Below are 10,616 nucleotides of genomic sequence, written 5' to 3' on the forward strand. Positions count from 1 at the left end.
TAAAATATAAATCTGATGTATTTAGTATCTTTCAGAAGTTTAAATCCTTAGTTGAAAAAGAGTCTGGCTGTAATATCATAACTCTTAGGACAGATAACGGGGGGGAATTTTGTTCTTTTGCTTTCTCCAACTTCTGTGATACTCATGGCATCAAACGTCAGTTAACTACACCCTACACTCCTCAGCAGAACAATGTTGTCGAACGCCGCAACCGTACAGTTGTTGAAATGGCTCGTTCCATGTTACAACACAGGAATGTTCCAAACAAATTTTGGGCTAAAGCAGTATTTACTGCTGTCTATCTTCTTAACTGATCACCTACTCAGGCTGTTAAGGGGAAGACTCCCGAAGAGGTTTGGTCTGGTCGTAAGCCTAAGATCAGTCACCTCAAAGTATTTGGCTCAGTTGCATATGTTTGGATTCCAGCTGCTAGGCGCTCTAAGTTGGATTCCAAAAGTCAGAAACTCATGATTACATGGTACAATGATCATCACAAGGCCTATAGGTTGATAGATATAGCCACTGGTCGTCTTAGCTTCAGTCGTGATGTAGTATTTGATGAAGACAGAGGATTTTTTCAGTCTCCTCCTTCTGAGCAGTGTTCTAAGGATCAACCTCACAGTGTTCTTCTTCCGGTAGGTCCACCTGATGGGAGGGATGATGCAACATCAATATTTGATGATGCACTACCTGAGCTTCCTCCGGAAAATAACCCTCCTCTTGCTGCTCCTATTGTTCCCGAGCCTTCTCCATCTCCTCCTGATATTGGTTCCTCTACTCTCTGGCCTAAATTGTGGGCTAAAACCATTGGTGATCTCTGGGATAATGAGCTCCTTGAAGGTAGAACTTCTAGACATAAGAGCAAATAACAGTCTACAGTAAATTTTGCTCTTATGGCTAACCTGCACAGTGTTTTTGAGCCTCAAACCTCTTCAGAGGCTAAGGGTACACCTGAGTGGGAATAGGCTATGGACGTTGAATTCCAGAGTCTTCAGAAGAATCACACTTGGACTCTTTCTGATCTTCCTGCAGGGAAAAAGCCCATTAGCTGCATTTGGGTGTATAAAGTGAAATACAAAGCAGACGGAACCCTAGACAAGTATAAAGTTTGCCTTGTTGCTCGAGGGTTCTCACAGAAGGAAGACATTGACTATGAGGAGACCTTTGCTCCTACAGCCAAGATGAGTACCATATGGCTTGTCCTTGCCTTAGCAGCTCAGTTCAATTGGAAAGTCCATCAGATGGATGTAAAGAGTGCTTTTCTGAATGGTGACTTACAGGAAGAAGTCTACATGACGCAACCTCCAGGATTCAAGGTTGCCGGTCAAGAACAGAAAGTCTGTAGATTAGTCAAAGCACTCTATGGTTTGAAATAAGCTCCTTGGGCTTGGTACATGAAAATTGATCAGTGCCTCACAGATCATGGTTTTCAGCAGAGTCCATTTGATGCAAACCTGTATATCAAGCATACTGGTGATGATATTCTGTTTGTGGTTGTCTATGTGGATGACCTTATCATTACTGGCAGCTCAACACATTTGATCCATGGGATCAAACAGGATTTGTGCAACACTTTTGATATGACAGATTTAGGACTTCTTCATTACTGTTTGGGGGTTGAAGTCTGGCAGATTGAGAACAACATCTTTCTCTCTCAGTCCAAGTATGCCAGAAATCTTGTGGACAGATTCAGAATGCAGGATTGCAAACCTGCCACGACTCCTATGGATCCAGGGCTCAAACTTTTAGCTCAATCATCCTCACCCCTTGTGTATGAAACTTTATTCAGGCAATTAGTGGGCAACCTCATCTACCTTACTGCCACTAGACCTGACATCAATTTTGCAGTGAGCTACATTTCCCGCTTCATGTCAGCTCCTAAGGCTGATCATTGGATAGCAGCGAAGTGTGTGCTGTGTTATGTGCGTGGCACTCCTGATTATGGACTTCTGTACACTCGAAGTTTTGATCCTATACTCAGTGGTTACACAGATTCTGACTGGGCCGATTCGGTTGATGACCATAAATCTACAGCTGGGTATGTGTTTAATCTAGGATCCGGTGCTCTCACCTGGACTAGTAAGAAGCAACAGGCAGTGGCTCTCTCGTCAACAGAAGCAGAGTATCAGGAAGTAGTTAAGGCATCTTATGAGGCAGTTTGGCTTCGACGTATGCTTGCGGATATCCATGTTTTCTAGACAGGTCCTACTCCCTTGTTCTGTGATAATCAGGGAGTGCTCAAACTTGCCAAGAATCCAGTCTTTCATGAACAAACAAAGCATGTAGAAACCCATTGTCACTACATTCGCTGGCTTGTTGAAGACGGATCCGTTCAATTGCGATATGTTCCCACAACGGAGCAGCGCGCCGACATCTTCACTAAGCCTCTTTGTCCTTATAAGTTTGTAAAATTCAGAGGGTCTATCGGTGTTGTAAATAGATTGAGCATTAAGGGAGGGTATTAGAATAATGCTATTTAGTGTTTAATGCTCATTCTTATTAGCTGTTTCTATTTTTATCTTTTTAGCAGTTTCTTAGAAGAAACTGGTTGTTTCTATTTCCTAATAGAAACTTCATGTTTCTATTTCTGTAAATATCTCTGTATTACTTATTGAGCTTCATTTGCTCATGTAATTCAATTCATTCATTGATTATGCCCCTCTCTGCATATGGCTTTTGTTGGTTTTGGGTCGTCTATAGGTTATCCTTGAGAGCTCTGGGGATGCCTTGGCTCTCCTGTATCCAATCGTTGGCTCTTAGGGCCCTGCTATCTCCAAAACCATATTAGCAAAGGTTAGTGCATCATAACCATACAAAGCACGAAAATGTTACATACATTTGGACATGTGTGTTGAAATTTTGGTGTTCTATGCTATAAAAATTACTTATTACAAAACTTCTTTATGTTGCAATATTAGATAAGCAACTGTAGATAGAACATAAATCAAATGCACAATAGAAGACAACCAAGAATACAATAAGACACAGAATTTAGGTCCAATGACCAGGGCAAAACCCACAAGGGGAAAACCCAAGTAGATTCTTCTTCTGTTTGAAATCAGTTGTTCAATAGAGATATAAAGTATAATGAGAGATCAATTGAATAAGCTCACCCAAATTTGAACAAGCTGTAGCATGAAGATCACGGGTGGTAGTAACAAATGCGCACACTGAATCAACCTTCCCTTCAATTGAATCAGCGCTGAAACAATGAAGCACTGAATCAACCTTGGCTCACCAAGTTTTGCACTTACTCTCCAAGTCTCTATCTCACAATCTTCTTCAACTCTCTCCAACTCTTTTTGAAGTTTGAATTCTTCTTTCACAATGCACAAGTAGTGAAGGGAGAAAGAATGAGGCACATATATAGAGGAGGAGCAATGAATCAATGCCATAAAGGAGTAACTCGCATGCCAATAGGAGTGTAACTCATGCCCATTTAGGAAATGCAACTCATGCCATTAAGTAGATATGCATGCCTTTGTACCTTATGCTTTTAAGAGAGTGTAACATATGCATTAAAGAGTGTGTAAGAGGAATCTTTTATGACATGCTTTTATTGAGTGTAAGAGAATCTTTATGACGTGCTTTAATGGGTGTAAGAGATTGTAAGAGCATTAATGAGAGTTTCAGAGGAATATGCCATGCTAATAATGAGAGTGTAAGAGAACATTATTTAGAGCCATGATTGAGTTGTTGAAGAATGTAACTAGTGTTGGTCTTCATAATTGTACTTGAGTCATGATGTAATATATTTATCAAAAGAAAGAAAAATATTTTTTGCTATTAATAAAATTGACTTATTAAAGCATGGATTTCATGCATGGGTCAATGGTCAGTATGTCAAGCTTCCATTGAAGGCCTTTAGGATCTCTATTGAGTAAAAAACAAATCCATTATGTAAGAAATCCTTCTTGGTTTCGTAAGTGTCAAAGAAAGAAATTATTTTGTCTTGTCAAAACCTCCTCCATCTAGTCACCTTGCAAGTTGGCCCAAAAAACTCTTCGAAATTGGCTCCAAATTCATCTTCTACAAGTCAACTCAAATTACAGGTAGAAACTACTATATATAACCTAGTGAACTCAATCCAATGAGGGAAGTTGCAAAAGTTCGAAAAGGATTACAAAATCGAAGCATTACAGGTCCGAAGCTTCAAAAGGGTAACTATAGGTTCGAAAGTACACAAATTCAAGGAATGAAATGTGATTACAGGTTCGAGATTCAGGGGGTGATTACAGTTCGAAGTATGAATACAAATCTGAGTTTCAATGACAGAAATATGACTACAGGTCTGAGTTTCAGGAGGTGATTACAAATCAAAATGTGACTATAGATTCAAGGTTTCAGAAGGTAATTACAGGTAACTCCAGAACAAAAGTATGACTGCAGAGAAGGTGACAACAGGATCGAAGTATGAGGTATAGGACCAAGGCATCATACTACACAATCGAAGTATGGGGTGTTTACATAAACATGACACCATATCACTACAGGACAAGAATGTGTTGTTTCTGAACAAGGTTGACTTGATGGATGAAAGGTATTCTCGGTCTATGTAATAAGGGTCTTGGTCTATCTCAACTGTGATATGATTCTGCTGAAGGAAGAGTTCTTGATTGGGTTTTCCCCTTCCTAGGGGTTTTGCCCTGGCAATGTGCCTATATCTTGTGCCCTTTTTTGTTTACTGATTGGCATTAGTCTTGATGATAAGAACAAGATAATTTGAAGAAGATCCAATATTTAAATGTCACAAGATAATGTCATAATAAGAAAAATCAATTGCTGCCCTAATGGATTTCTCAACATGAGTGACTTGAATTTTTTTAATACTAATATAATAGTATCATAAGTATAATAATAATAATTATTAATGATAAAATATTAAGTCGAGATTGAACTATTAGGATTGAATAATGATAAGAAGTAATTTTTCATCAAAAATACTTGATCACCAATTGATGCATAGTGATTTACTATCTTGAGACTTTTCATTTCTAGACTTTCTATTTTTAGACATTTTATTTTTAGAATTTCTGTTTTTAAAATTTCATCCCTTAGCTGCCAATTTTCAACACTCCCTCTCAATGAGGGAGGAATTTCATTCTACAATAAAGATCTCTGCTTTCTTTGCTCATCTCTATTCATGTTTGCTCTGTATCATCTGGAACAATGATGTATCACTCTAATGAAGAAGAATCATCATAGGGGAGCTCCGACTACCACCCTATATTCACTTGGGGGCATTGCCACATGCCAACATATGACAAGGATCTCGCACAACCATCTCTCATCTCTACTTGGGGGGATAACCCAGAAGGATTTGTCAAATCAGGACCTGTAGCTTCACAACATAGCTTCTTGAAGTTCATTTCCATTGGAGTATTCATGGATTTACATTCTGTCATACCAAATTTTTCAAGCAACATGATAACATATCAACATGATAACATATTTTCCTTGAGAAAGGAAAATCTCACTAGTTTTTTGTTTTGTTTTTTTGTCATACTTCAAGACCCATAAAGTAGTGCATCAAATGAAGATCTTTCCTTTCAAACTCAGAAGATAACTCCCTCTTACATTGGAGGGTAAGAGATTCACTACTGGTCAGAAATAAATCATCAACATATAATACCAAAATCAAAGGCATACCTTGGACTGTCTTGAAGTAAATATTTGGATCAACATTACTTCTAGTAAAACCAAGCTTCATCAAGAAGCTATCAATGTGAGCATACCAAGCTCTTGGAGCTAGCTTCAAACCATAGAGGGCCTTCATCAGTCTGCACATATGAGTTTTCTGGTCATGTACTTCAAAGCCTTGTGTTGGCTCCACAAATACTTCCTTGAGGAAGCCATGCATGAAAGCAGTCTTCACATCCATTTGGTGAAGGGACCATCCTTGGCTAACAACTAGAGCCACAATACATCAGATGGTTGTATAACGGGCAACAGGTGCAAAGATTTCATCATAGTCTATTCCCTCTTTCTAAGAGAACCCTCTGGTCACAAATCTAGCTTTATATTTTTCAATATTGCCATCAACACCATGTTTAATTTTATACAGCCATTTAGAAGACACAACAAATTTACCTTGTGGTCTTGGAACCACTTCCCATACATCATTATGAATGATGGACTCATATTCTTCAACCATTGCATCTTTCCACACTTGAGCCTTCACAACTTCTTCAAAAGTGCATGGTTCAACTTGAATAATGTTGCTCATGGCTACAACATATCCTTGGAACCGACATGGTTTCTTGCTTTCTCTGAAGGTTCCTCTGGGAGCAACATGTTTATCAACATCTTGAAGGGTGTCACAAAGCCATAAAGGTCTCTTCTAGCACATGGAGAACGATCCAAGGAGTCCATGGAATCCATGAGTTCAACAACAAGCTCAAACTTGGGATCTTCTTGTGCATCCAAGGCATCACCACATCTTTCAACATTAGCAAGAGGAAGAGTGTCTATGGCTTTTTAAAGCGCTGCATCTTCATCAAATGTTAAATCTCTACTAAAATCTCTAGTTCTTTTACCAGACACATACATTATGTGAGGTTTAGAATTTTCACAATAACCAACAATCATAACTTTCTTGCTTGAAGCTTCCAGCTTGGTACTCTTTTTCTTTGGCACATGAAAGTAGATAGGGCATTCAAAGAACCTTAAGTGCCCATTTTGTTCTAGGTTATATGGTATGATGGTCTCTTTCTTGATTCCAAGTTCCTTGCAGAAGTCTTGAGCTCTTGCCCACTTCAAGTCCACTCAAGTCATGGGATGGCTCGACATCTTCCTCAACCTCGATACAAAGGGCTTGGTGTTCACATTCATCAAATGTACCTCTTGATCCCAGAACAAGAGAGAGCAATAATAGCAAAGTAAATAAACACAATGAAAGTATACCTGGTGATGAGACACACCTTTCGTTTTTTTCTAGATGTGAGAGTGGCTCCTTCATTATCCTTGCACCAACTTCCTCTTGGAGTTTACTCTTCCTGCACTATTCTGCACCTTAATGATCTTCGAGATCTACTTTTCTTGACCGTGTCCTCATCAAGAAGTTAGTAAAAGAATCATTCAAATACTCGTGTAGGAAGAATAACTAATGATCTATAAAGATAAATCTAAACAAGAGCAGTGACACAAAGAAACAACGTAAGAATTGAAAATACTTTGGGATTGAAGGATGCTGTTAGCTCCCTATGACTCTTTCTTTTCTAGATGTGATAGTGGCTCCTTCATTATCCTTGCACCAACTTCCTCTCATAGTTTACTCTTCCTGCACTATTCTGCACCTTAATGATCTTCAAGATCTACTTTTCTTGATCACGTCCTCATCAAGAAGTTAGGTAAAGAATCATTCAAATACTCATGCAAGAAGAATAACCAGTGATCTATAAAGAAAAATCTAAACAAGAATAGTGACACAAAGAAACAACATAAGAATTGAAAATACTTTGGGATTGAAGGATGATATTAGCTCTTTATGCCTCTTTCTTTTCTAGATGTGAGAGTGGCTCCTTCATTATCCTTGCACCAACTTCCTCTTGGAGTTTACTCTTCCTGCACTATTCTGCACCTTAATGATCTTCAAGATCTACTTTTTTTATTGCGTCCTCATCAAGAAGTTAGTGAAAGAATCATTCAAATACTCATGCAGGAAGAATAACTAATGATCTATAAATATAAATCTAAACAAGAGCAGTGACACAAAGAAACAACATAAGAATTGAAAATACTTTGGGATTGAAGGATGCTATTAGCTCCCTATGCCTCTGAAAATGCAAAATGACCTTGCATTTTTTTGTATAATACCTTGGATACTTCTTGAGGGAGGGTGTTCATTCTCTAGGGTTTTCTTGCTTGCTTACATCCTCGATCTACGTGGTCTAGGGTCTTGGGTGCAACCAGTGAACAAGGCTCCTCATCAATGATGACAAAAGATCGTGTAAGCCATGTAACCATGCCTCTAAATCAGAGTCAAGTGCGCCAAAGTGGAACCTCATGGTGAAGTGTCTCCAGAAAAGTCTACATCAACATCTCCCAAGTCTCCTGCAACCTATGATTACCACTGAACTCTCAGGATCTGTTGTGCTGGTGAGAGAAGAAAGGCCTAAGAAAATATAAAATGAACCATGCATTTTATTCCATGTATCACAACTCTCTCCACGTGGAAAATGGAGAGAAGGTTTTTGTTTGTGTTAATAGAATTTCTTTGGTAAACTTATTATGGAATCATGTTTTAAGCTTTTGAGACATTTGTCTGGGTGTTGTAACAGGTGTTTGATCAGTATGGAGTAAGAGCCAGACCAACATTTTCAACGCCTAATCTTGTTAAAGAACTTGGTCTTAAGGTTAGTGACAGTTCATGCATTTGATTGTGCTTGTTCAAATTCTGTAGCACCAATTTTTTCATGTTTCTTAGCATATGCTTAAGCACTGATATCTATATATACAACTGTCAGTCCGGAATTAGGAGAAAAAATATGTTGCATCATTTCTTTCCATATTCGGTGTGCCACTGCTAATATTTTCCCTTAACAACTTTAGTACTTTTTGTAAACCAATTGGTATCCACTCCACTTGCACTTTATGGCCTATCAAACCAATGATGACAATATTATTTGGCCTTAACAGATATTTTGATTCTCATGACAGGTTGGAAAATTATCTACTGGTGATTCTCTTGACATGTCTTCCCAAGATGAAGAACTGATTAGGGCTAATGACACGGCAGTCAAGGACATGGAGGTATGTAAGAAGTTTATTGTCCTTCCATCTTTTTCTCCTGCGCTACAATCTCCTTTAGCTGACACCCTTCTTGTGCGATGAGTGCAAATAATAAAATTCGTAATTGCTGTGTTTTTACCATAACCTGATATAAGGTAATTGTTTATACCAATCTGTCATAAGCTGTGATTGTTCCATCAGTACATGGGGGACACGTATGCTGAGAATTACCATTGTATCCCATTATGTTTTAACATTTGTTGGCACATGTATATGTTTATGTTTGCTTGTAATGTACTTTGAGACCTACCTGGTATACAGGACCCCTTCTCTTAGAATCAAATGAGACTGAGGCACAGGGTTATGCTGCACCCTACATGATTTTGTGGCTTTTCTCAATGGTTCTTGATTTGGCTTGAGTTGGGGCCCCCTGTACTGTAATTTACCATTAGATCCCTTGTCCTGTAATTTACAATTAGATATTATCTTCTAAGTAATTTTTTAATCATTTGCTAAGAACTTGCTGTGGAGGATTAGTGAAATGCATTCTGGGTGCAGGGTGCTGCAGTTGCTTATGTGACGGAACTTTTGTCAGTTCCTGCTATATTTGTCAAGGCTATTACAGATGTTGTTGATGGAGAAAAACCAACTGCAGAGGAGTTCCTGGAAAATCTATCTACTGTAACTCTAGCATTGGATCAGGCAGTCACTCGAGTTGTGGACTTCATAAATGGGAAGAGACTCTCCGATCTTTAATCATTCAATGTTGAATTAAGATTTTATTTGCCTGTGTTTGGGTCAACACACTAATAGTAATGTTCAATTTGTTGCCATTGTCGTTGAGAGACTGTATATTAATATTACTTTGTTGCATAATGAATGGAATTCACAAAGTTTATCCAGAGGTTGCACTGGTAGTTTTCCCCTGAAGTGGTGCTTACTAGGGCAAAATCAAAGAGCATATGTGTAGCACTTGTTGGCATATCCCTTGTTGAGGATTTCATTCCACATTAATATGATTATGACTATCTTATGGAAAAGCTGGGTTGGCCTATTCCAGTTGATTCGAGCACAGGTTATACATCATCTATTTTACATCGTTATTTTTATGTTTTATGTTTTATATGTATGCATTATTCCGTTTGTATACAAATTGCACAAACAGATTGATGTTTGAAGTCCTCATTGCAAAAGGTAAAAAGTACGGGGAAATTGTTTAGGATGCACTCTGATGAAGACATGAGCTCCTAACAAATCCCTTCTGGAGCTGAGTGTTCTTGGTAGTTCTCAATGCTATTTTCCAAAGATCCTTGCAAATCAAGCTAATTATTCTTTCACAGTTTCTCTCAAAACAGTTTTCTTCCTCAAGATAATAAAATATCAAACACGTACAAATTTGTATTTTTCATTTTGATGTAATATTAAAGTGCTTGACGTGCATCTCTTTTCAAAGTAGATAAAAGACCGAAACACCCTCATACCTGAGTTTTATTCGATGAGTGTAATGACTGTTTGATTCACTTTATTAGCTTGAAGGTTTTGTTCCCTGTTTGTTATGATTCATGGGGAGCAGAAGTGATTGAGACCTGTCAGGAAGTTAACAAAGGTAAATACATCGGCAGTTCAAATGTAAAGACCAGCTTGACAAGGAAGAGAAAAACATGCGATTGTCGATGATAACAGAGGACAAGGATCCAATAAAGAAAAGGGATAACAGAATAGGTGTTAGATAAGGGCAGCCCCTCTAGCTAGTTAGCTCGGGTGCTAACCAGGGACATGTCATGAGATAGCAAGGAAACAAGAGAGGTGAGGTAAAGGGGTGACTTAGGAAGCAAGGCCATCAAGGTAGGAGCTAGTGCAAGACTTCTGTCTTTTTGATATAGTCA

General features: G+C 38.4%; 1 pseudogene across 1 annotated transcript in view; it reads left to right on the forward strand.

Annotated features, from left to right (window-relative positions):
• The window catches only part of LOC149213052 (5'-methylthioadenosine nucleosidase-like), a 61,698-nt pseudogene extending 52,066 nt beyond the window's left edge, over positions 1–9,632 (forward strand). The window contains exons 6-8 of the transcript XR_016250788.1: positions 8,280–8,354; positions 8,659–8,751; positions 9,289–9,632. The product of XR_016250788.1 is annotated as a 5'-methylthioadenosine nucleosidase-like (transcript). The remainder of the gene's footprint in view (positions 1–8,279; positions 8,355–8,658; positions 8,752–9,288) is intronic.
• The last annotated feature ends 984 nt before the right edge of the window (positions 9,633–10,616 follow it).

Source organism: Pinus tabuliformis, chromosome 1_1, assembly GCF_031772625.1.
Source record: "Pinus tabuliformis cultivar Carrire ecotype Pingquan chromosome 1_1, CPIR1, whole genome shotgun sequence".
Lineage (NCBI taxonomy): Eukaryota > Viridiplantae > Streptophyta > Pinopsida > Pinales > Pinaceae > Pinus > Pinus tabuliformis.